Here is a 13778-nt window from a genome sequence, read left to right on the forward strand (position 1 = left end):
GAAATGAAGTTATAAAATAGAAAATATAAAGATGGAAATAAGTTAATTTTGAACTATATTTTGCAAGGAGGAAATAACGATGTGGAAAAGAGGATAATGGAATTATGAAAATTCCAAACGCTGAAACCTCACCTGGCACGCGCATCCCTTCACATGAAAAAAATGCCAAAATTTTGCCAAAAAAACGCCGATATCTCACACCCCCGCGCGCATCCCCTTGCGTGAAAAAAAGCTGAAATCTCACAAAAATGCCAAAATCTCACACACGTGTGTGCATCCCTTCGTGTGAAAAAAAGCCGAAATCTCACTAAAAATTCCAAAATCTCACATGCACACGCTTATCCCCTCACAAGATTTTGCCTCCTGCCCATGCGCAGAAGTAGAAACATGCTGGGACACATTCACGCATGCAGGAGAATAAAAGATGCACACACAGAGCGACTTTCGCTACCAGGGCGCCATCTTCATCGGTGCCGGTAGCAACACAATACTGAACCCAGCCCTGCTCTGAGGTAATTTTCATGAGGTACATTCTTGTCAGGGTGTTGAGCTGCTGTTGGAAAGTCCCGCCATCTTTCCTTTTAGTGGTGATGTGATTTAATGTGCATGTTTAACCAATTTACTAGTATTATATAATTACTAATAAATTGTTTGTTGAAATAACATGAAATAAAGTTATAAAATAGAAAAGATGAAGATGGAAATGTAGAAGAAAATATAAAGATGGAAATAAGTGATTTTGAACTATATTTTGTCAGGAGAAAATAATGATGTGGAAAAGAGTATAATGGAATTACAAAAATTCCAAATGCCGAAGTCTCTCTCTCACATACACACACACGCGTGCATCCCCTTACATGAAAAAAAATGCTGAAATCTCACCAAAAATATTCAAAATCTCTCACACATGCGCGCCTCCCCTCGCACAAAAAAAGAGGCCGAAATCTCACAAAAAATGTGGAAATCTCACACATAAGTGTATCACCTTGTGGGAAATAAGAGGCCGAAATCTCACAAAAAATGTAGAAATCTCACACATACGTGCATCCCCTTGAAGGAAAACAAGGCCGAAATCTCACAAAAATGCCAAAATCTCTCACATGCGCACATCCCCTCACAAGATTTTGTCTCCTGCGCATGAGCAAAAACACTCTGGTACCTCATCCGTACCGGTAGCAACCCAATCCTGAAACCACCCTTGCTCTGAGGTAATTTTTATGAGAGACATTCTTGGCAGGGTGTTGAGCTACTGTTGGAAAGTCCCGCCATCTTTCCTTTCGCGGTGATGCAAAGTCAGTTCTCTTCACACACGGGCAGGGAGTGATTCACACTGATTTCTCCCCTGCCCCCCCCTTCTCCAATTCTCCCCTGACATCATCACCACCACTCCAGTCCTGGTCAGCGGAGGCTGGTTGGTAATTGGCAGGTAAAAGAAAGAGTAATTTGAGCTCTGGGCTACGCTGAGCCTCCAGTTTGGCCGCTCTCCAAGCGCGGAGTGTCTGCAGAAATCCACCTGCCTTTTTGGACTGCGATCTGTTTAGGAAGCAGCAGCCGGGCAGCTAAGTTTTTCTCCCTTTTTGGGTGGTGGGGTCATAAACCTGCTTGAAATGACCACAAGTACGGCCGAGTCCTGTCTCCTTTTTCAAGAACTCTGCTAAAAACCTGCAAGGATGTAGCCGAGGCATTTATAAGGTAAGGAATCTTGGATTAATGGATCAGCCGTCATGAGAAAAGAGGAGCTCAATTATTTAAATGTTTAAGACTTGTGGATTTCCGACTCCCAGAATCCCCCAGCCAGCAGAGAATTCTGGGATTTGAAGTCTTGAAGTTGCAAAGGTTGGACACTTTTGGCTTAAAGTGTTTCAAACTGAACAGGAAGAAAATAGGAAAACAATCAATAGCCCTTGATCCCATGGAGACTTTTGAAACTTTTTCAAACTTTGCTCAGCTGTTTGGAATGTTGGCTTAGAGAAGGAAGTTTGGCCTGACTTTGTGAATTTCATGTCTTAAAGGTGGGAAAAGAGAGCCCTAGAGCATTAAAGACTGTTTGACAAGTGGTAGCAGATATTAATTTTAATATGCAGGTTATTAGGCCTGTGGGTCACACCTCCACAGATCAGCTGTTTTCAGAGCCTGTCAGCCAAGTGCCTAATTTGTAAGTTCAAAATTAGGATTATTTGTGTTTTCTTTCTTCTTCTTGAATCTTTTGCATGTGTAGAGTAAACTTCACCTGTTGGTATGCTAATTACTTTTTAAATACGGATAACCTAGAGGCTAGTTAGCAGATAACAATGAGTAGGTTTAATCCCATCTAGGCAATTGCTGATTTTAACAACGTTATGGCAGGCATTTTCTGAATTGCTTGATTTTTTTTTTTTTGGTTGTTGCTTATTTTATTTATTTTATTTATTCATTTGTCCAATACACAAATACATAGGAAGAAAAATAGACATGTAGTAATATATATAAGGGTAAAGTGAACTTAGAGGAGAGGATATATGAAAGAAAGAAAATATATATGATATGTGAGAGAAAGGAAAGACAATTGGACAGGGGACGAAAGGCACACCAGTGCACTTATGTACGCCCCTTACTGGCCTCTTAGGAGCCTTCTCTGTGGTGGCCCTGGCCCTCTGGAACCAACTCCCCCCAGAGATTAGAACGGCCCCCACCCTCCTTGTCTTTCGCAAATTACTTAAGACCCACCTTTGTCGCCAGGCCTGGGGGAGTTAAGTTATCCTTTCCCCCCAGGCTATTACAAGTTATGCATGGTATGCTTGTGTATATGTTTGTTTTTTTATAAGAAGGTTTTTTTAGTTGTTTTTTTTAATTGGATTGTTCATGTTGTTTTACCACTGTTAGGCGCCCCGAGTCTGCGGAGAGGGGCGGCATACAAATCCAATAAATAATAATAATAATAATAATAATAATAATAATAATAATAATAATAATAATCTAAGAAAAGATTAAAGGGTTGAGTTCTGTTTTAAAATATTTTTCTTCCTTATCTGGAAATATTGGTTGGATGGGAATGCAATATAGTATGAGGAGTGGGGACTTTATTATCTCCCCATTTTTGCATACAATCACAGCTATTAAACTAATTATGGCAGCTTTTTGGTTTTAATATTTACACTCTTCAACATAAGGGGGTGTTTATGCATATGTTTTGGGAATGTCCGATAGTGCAGAACTTTTGGAAAGAAGTGCAAGAGGACACTAATAGGATGTTAAACACACGATGGACAAATTACAAAGGAAATGTTGGTACAGCATTAATTAAAAGGAACGAGATGGGAGAATTTAGAGAGATAAAAGAAGCAGCGATAGAAAGTGCTCAAGCAGTGATAGTCCTAGGCTGGAAGGACAATACAATACAACACAAAATGGACAATACAAAATTGGTATCGGTACATGGTAGATTACATTCAGTTTGAGATTATGGATAAAAGGATAAATTCAGCCAATGAAACCAATCTGCAGGAACTGATGGGATGATGGGACAAGGTAAGAGGATTTGTGGTCAATACAATTCAAGACTAAGCTATAAAGAATAAATATGAATCACTTTATAATATGTAAGTAGATATATTGCTCTTGAGTTAAAATGGTATATACAAAATATGCCCCCACTTTGGTGGAGGGGTATGGATGTTTTCTGGTGGTAGGCACCTAAACACTGTTATATGCTGTGTGTTGCGTGGGTATTCTATATTATAAAAAATAATAAAAAATACTTTATATATTTACACTCTTCAATTCAACCGATACATACACAAACAGTCGCATGATACATACACAAACAGTCCCAGCGACCGATAAGGTCCCACAGAGTTGACCTTCTCCGGGTCCCGTCGACTAAACAATGTCGTTTGGTGGGCCCCAGGGAAAGAGCCTTCTCTGTGGCGGCCCCGGCCCTCTGGAACCAACTCCCCCCCCCCCGGAGATTAGAATTGCCCCCACCCTCCCTGTCTTTCGTAAACTACTCAAGACTCATTTATACCGCCAGGCATGGGGGAGTTGAGATATTCCTTCCCCCTAGGCCATTACAAGTTATGCATGGTATGTTTGTGTGTATGTTTGGTTTTTATAAATAAGGGTTTTTAGCTCTTTTATTATTGGATTGTCACATGCTGTTTTTATCATTGTTGTTAGCCGCCCCGAGTCTACGGAGAGGGGTGGCATACAAATCCAATAAATTATTATTGTTGTTGTTATTGTTGTTATTGTTATTGTTATTGTTATTACTATTGTTATGAAATCTTTGAACAGAATTTAATCATCTCAGGCTGTAAGAAAAATTCCCTAGACCATGAGAATGTCTGGAGTTGTCTTGCATCCAATTTCATCCTAGTTCCTCAGAACTCTCTAGATTAATCCTTCAAGTTGTTGTCCTGCCTTTATGAATGTTTCTTGGCCTAAAAAATAGGATTAATCTACAGAGTTCCGAGGAACTAAGATGAAATTGGATGCAAGACAACCCCATATATGGACAGGAGGAAGGCGGTGTAAACCAGACATGAAAAATCTATATAAGATGATTCTTGAAGTTCAAGTTTGAAGTTTCAAGTTTTATCGGATTTATATGCCGCCCCTCTCCGAAAACTCGGGGCGGCTAACAGCAATCATAGACAATATATAATAATAATCCAATACTAAAAACAAATTAAAACCCCTTAATATAGAAAACCAAACACACATACAAACATACCATGCATACCATTGTAACGGCCTACGGGGAGAAGAAATCTTAATTCCCCCATGCCTGGCGGCAGAGGTGGGTTTTAAGTAGCTTACGAAAGGCAAGGAGGGGGGGCAATTCTAATCTCTGGGGGGAGTTGGTTCCAGAGGGCCGGGGCTGCCACAGAGAAGGCTCTTCCCCTGGGTCCCACCAAGCGACATTGTTTCGTTGACGGGACCCAGAGAAGACCCACTCTGTGGGACCTGACTGGTCGCTGGGATTTGTGTGGCAGAAGGCTGTCCCTGAGGTAATCTGGTCCGGTGCCATGAAGGGTTTTATAGGTCATAACCAACACTTTGAATTGTGACCGGAGACTGATCGGCAACCAATGCAGATTGCGGAGTGTTGGTGTGACACGGGCATATTTAGAGAAGCCCATGATTGCTCTCGCAGCTGCATTCTGCACGATCTGAAGTTTCCGAACACTCTTCAAAGGTAGACCCATGTAGAGAGCATTACAGTAGTCGAGCCTCGAGGTGATGAGGGCGTGAGTGACTGTGAGCAGTGACTCCCGGTACAAATAGGGTCGCAACTGATGCACCAGGCGAACCTGGGCGAACGCCCCCCTCGCCACAGCTGAAAGATGGTTCTCTAATGTGAGCTGTTAGGTACTTTACCTTTTGAGGTACACGGGAAAAATACCTGTGGCTTCTCTTGGTCCTGGTATGATACAATATTATCATGCTGGCATCTTTAGGATCTTTATGTTATGTTTGATATATGTTATGTTTGATAAATGTTTCTATGATATGTATATATATAGCATGTGGTTAATAAAGATTTTTTAGCTTTTATTCCCATGGTCTGGGGAATTTTTCTTACACAGGCAAAATAGGTTCATGAAAGTAGACTTTCATTATTATTATTATTTGTTTGTTTTCCAAACCAGTACTTTCTTTCTCTTCTCTTTTATCCTGGTTTCATTATAAAGGGACATGGAAGTTCAACGTGTATTGTAGCTGCAGTACAAATTGTCCTGCAAAGGGCATAAAGTTTTCACTGTAGTTACTCGGCGAGACGTGGGATGGAACTCTAGCCTTTGCTGCCTTTGTCACGTTCCATTATTCAGAAATGACGTTACGGCTGAAAATGTCTTACCAGGAACCACCGAACGTCCAAATCAATAACGCTGCTAAAACAGGAGAATGGTATTAAATTACCTTGCGTGTGTGATAAAAGGGAAGTGGTTCGTCTGACTGATTTTAAGAGATTTAAAACCCATACGGTAGTTACAGATATCTTCCACAGGGGGCAGCAACCTCTTTGATGTCTGGTCTCAAAAATGCTGGGGGGGGAGGTTGAACTGAGTGAGAACTTGGATGGGGCACCATCAGGAGATCTCAGGGAGTTTGAGGAAATGAAACAAACAAATAACAGGCGGCAAGTCAAATAAATTAAACAAACAAACAAACAAACAAATAAACAAATGAATAAATAAACGAACTAGCCAACCAAGCAACCAAACAACCAAGCAACCAACCAACTAGCTAACTAGCTAACTAACTAACTAACTAACTAACTAACTAACTAACTAACTAACTAACTAACTAACTAACTAACTCCCAGAATTCCCCAGCCAGCTATGAACTCTGGGAGTTAGAAACATAGAAGATTGACGGCAAAAAAAGACCTCATGGTCCATCTAGTCTGCCCTTTTACTATTTCCTGTATTTTATCTTAGGATGGATCTACGTTTATCCCAGGCATGTTTACATTTATTTGTTTATTATTTATTTATTAGATTTGTATGCCGCCCCTAATTCAGTTACTGTGGATTTACCAACCACGTCTGCTGGAAGTTTGTTCCAAGCTTCTACTAATCTTTCAGTCAAATAATATTTTCTCACATGACTTCTGATCTTTCCCCCAACTAACCTCAGATTGTGCCCTTGTGTTCACTTTCCTATTAAAAACACTTCCCTCCTGAACCTTATTTAAACATTTAACATATTTAAATGTTTTGATCATGTCCCCCCTTTCCCTTCTGTCCTCCAGAGTATACAGTTTGAGTTATTAATCTCTCTTTTTTAAAGAATTATTTTTAAATTTATAAACACACAAAACAAAACACAAAGTACATTTAAAAGCATTGGACGTTGTGAGACATACCTGTTGTACAATTCTAATTGTGCTTATTATCTATTATATAGCTAATATTTACATAATGTACATTGTTTTGATATGTTGTTCTTACTCTAGTATCTATTTTTTTATTCCTCTTTCACACTGAACCTCTGTTTTTCTAATTTTTATTTGACTGTACATCTTTATTTTTTCCTTTTCTTTCTATCCCAACAATTAAAATTCTCAACTTTGTTTCTCAACTTTGTGAATTTTCAGAGGTATCTCAAGATGCCATTAAGCTTGGGAGTGTTTTAAACACTCTAAGAAGACTCCCTTGGGATTTGCGTTCTTGCTTTCTCTGTGCACTTTGTATATGTTAAAGCTTTTGATAATATTCTTATTTTAATCATCTCTTTTTAATCTTTTGATAGTGATGGGTTTTTTCCCCAAAAAATCTAGTTCCTGTTTTATTCAATTGTTGTATACCGCCCAGAGTCCCTTTCTATGGAATGGGCGGCAATAAAATATAATTAATAGATAAATACAGATATTATATCAATCTGCCTTCAGGGTTCATCTAAACACAAAGGTAGGCATACATTCAATAATAAATCAGAGAAAGTTCACTTAAAAAGCCCGCATATAAGTACAAACAATAGGATTGCAATGCTAGTCTTTATTTTTCTGTTGAGATTTTAAAAGCCAAAAGTACCTATAGCTATTAAAATATACTATAAAGTAATGTAATTATTCTGTCGAGGTCTCTGGTAGAATCCTCCTGAAAATTCACAGATACAAATGTCAGACACACACACGTTTGAAAAGTCAAAACAATGTTCTTTATATCGAAAATCCAAATGAACGAAGCACTCTTTTTGTATAGCAAAGAGCACTCATCTCCAAACAAGCTGATAATTTGTACAAGTCCCTTATCAGTTCTGAGATACTTAGCTTGCAGCTGTGAGGCAATTCACAGTCCTTCTTCTTTCACAAAGTGACACACACTTTGCTCTGGTTTAGTTTCAAAGCGGGGGGAAAATCAGTACACAAAGGTCGAACTCAGCAAAGCAGGCACAAAACACAAAGATCAGATAATCCTCCACAATGGCCAAACCCACAGGCTGCTATTTATAGCAGCCTCACTAATTACCACAGCCCCACCCAACCACAGGTGGCCTCATTTTCTTTGATAATAATCTCTCAGTTGTTGCTGCCTATGCATCACTCTCCGCATGCGTGGCTGTATCATTAACTCTTGTTCTGAATCCAAGGAGGAGCTAGATAATTGATCTCTTTCTGAGCTGTCTGCCACACTCTCCTCCTCCCTGTCACTCATGTCTTCTTGGTCAGAGGAGCCTTCATCAGCAGATTCCACTGGGGGCAAAACAGGCCTGCAGCATGTGGATGTCTCCCCCACATCCACAGTCCTTGGGGCAGTTACCACAACAGTAATAGTAGCTCTAATGTATACTATAATCATCTTCCACTATTTTCTTTTGTAATAGCTAGCAATTAGGAGAGTTTGAAATTCTGTGTAAATGTATCATATAACTGCTAGAATATCAGATGGATCAGAGTAATTCTGGTTCATTTGATTCTGGAAAAGTACATTACAGGAATGTGACCCGAGTCATGGCCAAAATTTCTGTTGCTAAGTGAGAAAGTTGTTCAGTGAGTTTTTGCCCCTTTTATGATAATTCTTGCCACAGTTATTAGGTGAATCACTGCAGTGAGTTAAGTTATAATTCTACTGAAAGGTACTTGGCACTTAGACATCAATAGCACTTAGACTTATATACCATTCCGCAATGCTTTACAGCCCTCTCTAAGTGGTTTACAGAGTCAGCATATCGCCCCCAACAATCTGGGTCCTCATTTTACCCATCTTGGAAGGATGGAAGGCTGAGTCAACCTTGAGCCGGTGGTGAGATTTGAACTGGTGGTGAAGTAGCTTGCAGTACTGCACTCCAACCTCTGCGCCACCAACGCTCAACTATTCTATTTGAATCCATCGGAATTGTTATTATTATTTATTAAATTTGTCATAGGGGTCAAATAAGCAATGAAGAAGCAATATTAATAAAAATCTTAGAATATAAGCAACAAGTTACAGTCGTACAGTCAACATGGGAGGAAATGAGTGATAGGAATTATGAGAAAAACTAGTAGAATAGAAGTGCAGATTTAGTAGAAAGTCTGACAGTGTTGAGGGAACTATTTGTTTAGTAGAGTGATGGCGTTCGGAAAAAAACTGTTCTTGTGTCTAGTTGTCTTGGTGTGCAGTGCTCTGTAGCGACGTTTTGAGGGTAGGAGTTGAAACAGTTTGTGTCCAGGGGTCAGTAAATATTTTCCCCGCCCTCTTTTTGACTCGTGCAGTATACAGGTCCTCAATGGAAGGCAGGTTGGCAGCAATTGTTTTTTCTGCAGTTCTGATTCTCCTCTGAAGTCTGTGTCGGTCTTGTTGGGTTGCAGCACCAAACCAGACAGTTATAGAGGTGCAGATGACAGACTCAATGATTCCTCTGTAGAACTGGATCAGCAGCTCCTTGGGCAGTTGGAGCTTCCTGAGCTGGTGCAGAAAGAACATTCTTTGTTGTGCTTTTTTGATGATGTTTTTGATGTTAGGTGACCATTTTAAGTGGGTAGAGCAGCCTTCCCCAGCCAATAGTTTTCTTGCAGTTTATAGTAAGTAAAACAATAAATATTAACACTAAAATTCCATTGCGGCCCAGATCAAAGAGTTGGTTTGGGCACTCAATAATTGAGAAGTTCTGAGTTAAGGAAAGGGATGGTGTCCCCCTCCTCCATCTCCAACCCACAAATCTCACCTCCCTGCAGGAAGAAGAACCACCACCAATGACTCTTCATGACATGGAGTGGGGTGAGTTTCAGTAGATTTTTACACAGGTGGGATTGGCCAACAGTCAAGTTGCATGACTAACCTGTAGCAGGTGCGAAGTAGGAGGAAGTTCTCCAGGTGATGTTCACAATACCTTCTTTGTGCCTGCTACCTGGTGACATTTCCAGGAAAAGGTTATTATTACCCTTTTTTCTGGAAAATTATTAAACCCATGTTCAGAAATAGCCTAGCTTAGCGGTCTCCAACCTCGGCAATTTTAAAACCTGTGGACTTCAATTCCACCTCTGGCGAGGGGGGCGTTTGCCCAGGTTCTCCTGGTGCACCAGTTGCGGCCCTATTTGGACTGGGAGTCGTTGCTCACAGTCACTCATGCCCTCATCACCTCGAGGCTCGACTACTGTAACGTTCTCTACATGGGGCTACCTTTGAAGAATGTTTGGAAACTTCAGATCGTGCAGAATGCAGCTGCGAGAGCAATCATGGGCTTTCCTAAATATGCCCATGTTACTCCAACACTCCGCAGTCTGCACTGGTTGCTGATCAGTTTCCGGTCACAATTCAAAGTGTTGGTTATTATCTATAAAGCCCTTCATGGCACCGGATCAGGATACCTGCGAGACCGCCTTCTGCCGCACGAATCCCAGCGACCGGTCAGGTCCCACAGAGTTGGCCTTCTCCGGGTCCCGTCGACTAAACAATGTCATCTGGCGGGACCCAGGGGAAGAGCCTTCTCTGTGGCGGCTCTGACCCTCTGGAATCAGCTCCCTCCAGAGATTAGAACTGCCCCTACCCTCCTTGCCTTTCGTAAACTCTTCAAAACCCACCTCTGTCATCAAGCGTGGGGGGACTGAGACATCTCCCCCTGCCTATGTAGTTTTAGTGCATGATATGACTATATGTATGTTTTTTATATTGGGGTTCCATGATTTTTTTAAATGTACAATTGCTACTTTAGATTTTAAATTATTAGATTTGTCAATACATATTGTTCTTTATCACTTTATCATATTGATCATTTATCATATCATAAAGAACAATACATATTGTTCTTTATCACATATTGTGAGCCGCCCCGAGTCTGCGGAGAGGGGTGGCATACAAATCTAATAAATAATAATAATAATAATAATAATAATAATAATAATAATAATAACAATAACAATAACAATAACAATAATAATAATAATAATAATAGGAAGGATAGAACAGAGAGAAGGGGAGGTGGAGTAGCCATTTATGTTAAAGAAAGTCTAAAAACAATACTAATTCAAAATACATGTAAAGATCTGGAGACCCTCTGGATTTGCATGCAAAATAAAGACGGTTCTGTCATTAGAATTGGGGTGATCTATAGGCCTCCAGGGCAATCTGAGGAACATGACAACAAGATGGTGGATGAGATTACCCTAATGGCAGTAAAGGGAGATATTGTGGTTATGGGTGATTTCAACATGCCTGATGTTGACTGGAATATCCCCAGTGCCCTTACATGCAAAAGTAAGAATATAGTAGAGGCCTTTACAGGAGCAGCTATGGCACAGCTAGTTAAGACACCAACTAGAGGGGAGAATATTCTAGATTTAGTTTTTACAAATGGGAATCGGGTTTCAGAGGTCAAGGTGGGAGAAAATTTAGGTTGCAGCGACCATCTATGTTTGTGGTTTGATGTAAAAACTGATTGTGAGCAATCCTATACTGCAACCAAAGTATTGGATTTCAGAAAAACAAATTTTAATGCAATGGGGGAATATTTAAATAATGAATTAAAGGGGAGGGATAAAATGGCAGGAGCGAGCACCCAGTGGACTGTATTAAAAAAGGCCATCTTAAAAGCCACAAGACTTTATGTAAAGCAAGTAACTAAAGGTAAAAGGAAGAAGAAACCGCTATGGTTTAGCAATGATGTAAGGGCTATAGTCAATGAAAAAAAGGCTGCCTATAGGAGGTATAAAGAGTCTGGAAGTATAGCTGATAGAGAGGTGTATAAAATGAGACAGAAGGAGGCGAAACAGATAATATATGCTGCTAAAGCCTCAAAAGAGGAAGAAATAGCAAAATCTGTAAAGAAGGGGGATAAAACCTTCTTCAGATATATTAGTGATAGGAAGAAGAAAAACTGCAGCATCACAAAGCTTAGTACCGGGAATAATACATGCATTAATGGGAATAAGGAGATCGCTGACCATTTCAATAGCTACTTCTGTTCAGTTTTCTCAAAGGACACCTTACAAAATAATACTATAGAGGGATATAGCATTGCTTCCAGCTGTACGGATTCAGCTCCAGTGATCTTAGAAGCCGATGTCTTAGAAGAACTTGAAAGATTAAAGATAAATAAGGCAATGGGTCCAGATGGCATCCATCCCAGAGTTCTTAAAGAACTCAGATCTGTCATTGCTACCCCCCTGACTGATTTGTTTAACCAATCCCTGTTAACAGGAGATGTTCCTGAGGATTGGAGAATGGCCAGTGTTGTGCCTATCCACAAGAAGGGCAGTAGAGAAGAAGCTGGAAACTACAGGCCAGTTAGCTTGACATCAGTTGTAGTTAAAATGATGGAGACTCTACTCAAAAAGAGGATAAATCAGCATCTAAAAAACAATAACTTATTGGACCCAAATCAGCATGGCTTTACTGAAGGCAAATCGTGTCAGACTAATCTCATTGAGTTCTTTGACTATGTCACAAAGGTGTTGGATCAAGGTGGTGCCGTGGATATTGCCTATCTGGACTTCAGCAAAGCCTTTGATACGGTTCCACATAAAGAGCTGATAGATAAATTAGTGAAGATTGGACTTAATCCCTGGATAGTTCAGTGGATTTCAAGCTGGCTGAAGCATAGACATCAGAGAGTTATTGTTAATGGCGAGTATTCTGAGCAGAGACAGGTTACAAGCGGTGTGCCACAAGGGTCTGTTCTGGGTCCTATTCTTTTTAATATGTTTGTGAGTGACATAGGGGAAGGTTTGGTAGGGAAGGTTTGCCTATTTGCCGATGACTCTAAAGTGTGCAATAGGGTTGATATTCCTGGAGGGGTCTGTAATATGGTAAATGATTTAGCGTTACTAGATAAATGGTCAAAGCAATGGAAACTGCAGTTTAATGTTTCCAAATGTAAAATAATGCACTTGGGGAAAAGGAATCCTAAATCTGAGTATTGCATTGGCAGTTCTGTGTTAGCAAAAACTTCAGAAGAGAAGGATTTAGGGGTAGTGATTTCTGACAGTCTCAAAATGGGTGAGCAGTGTGGACGGGCGGTAGGAAAGGCAAGTAGGATGCTTGGCTGCATAGCTAGAGGTATAACAAGCAGGAAGAGGGAGATTGTGATCCCCTTATATAGAGCGCTGGTGAGACCACATTTGGAGTACTGTGTTCAGTTCTGGAGACCTCACCTACAAAAAGATATTGACAAAATTGAACGGGTCCAAAGACGGGCTACAAGAATGGTGGAAGGTCTGAAGTATAAAACGTATCAGGAAAGACTTAATGAACTCAATCTGTATAGTCTGGAAGACAGAAGGAAAAGGGGGGACATGATCGAAACATTTAAATATGTTAAAGGGTTAAATAGGGTTCAGGAGGGAAGTGTTTTTAACAGGAAAGTGAACACAAGAACAAGGGGACACAATCTGAAGTTAGTTGGGGGAAAGATCAAAGGCAACATGAGAAAGTATTATTTTACTGAAAGAGTAGTAGATCCTTGGAACAAACTTCCAGCAGACGTGGTTGGTAAATCCACAGTAACCGAATTTAAACATGCCTGGGATAAACATATATCCATTGTAAGATAAAATACAAGAAATAGTAAAAGGGCAGACTAGATGGACCATGGGGTCTTTTTCTGCCGTCAGTCTTCTATGTTTCTATGTTTCTATAATAATAATAATAATAATAATAATAATAATAATAATAATAATAATAATAATAATAATAATGGCTAGAGACTTCTGGAAGTGGAAGTCCACAAGTTGCCAAAGTTGGACATCCCTGCCTAGCTGATATCCACTGGCTATGGAATGCAGAGCTAGCATGAAACGTGAATCTGCAATCATCTAATAATGACAGAGTTAGCAGGATTTATCTGCCAGAAACCCCTCTGTCTTTATTTGTTGA

At 40.1% G+C, this 13778-nt stretch overlaps 1 protein-coding gene across 2 annotated transcripts in view; it reads left to right on the top strand.

Annotated features, from left to right (window-relative positions):
* Positions 1-13778, top strand: part of SHROOM3 (shroom family member 3) — a 200128-nt gene that overhangs the window by 27843 nt on the left and 158507 nt on the right. The window contains exon 1 of one of the 2 annotated variants that reach the window (XM_070756913.1): positions 1480-1692. The exons of the other annotated variant lie outside the window; for it this stretch is intronic. The gene's annotated coding sequence lies outside the window, so the exon portion shown is untranslated. Of the gene's footprint in view, positions 1-1479; positions 1693-13778 lie in introns of those variants that run through there. 2 annotated transcript variants of the gene reach the window in all.

This window comes from Erythrolamprus reginae, chromosome 7 (genome assembly GCF_031021105.1).
Source record: "Erythrolamprus reginae isolate rEryReg1 chromosome 7, rEryReg1.hap1, whole genome shotgun sequence".
NCBI classification, from domain to species: Eukaryota; Metazoa; Chordata; class Lepidosauria; order Squamata; family Dipsadidae; genus Erythrolamprus; species Erythrolamprus reginae.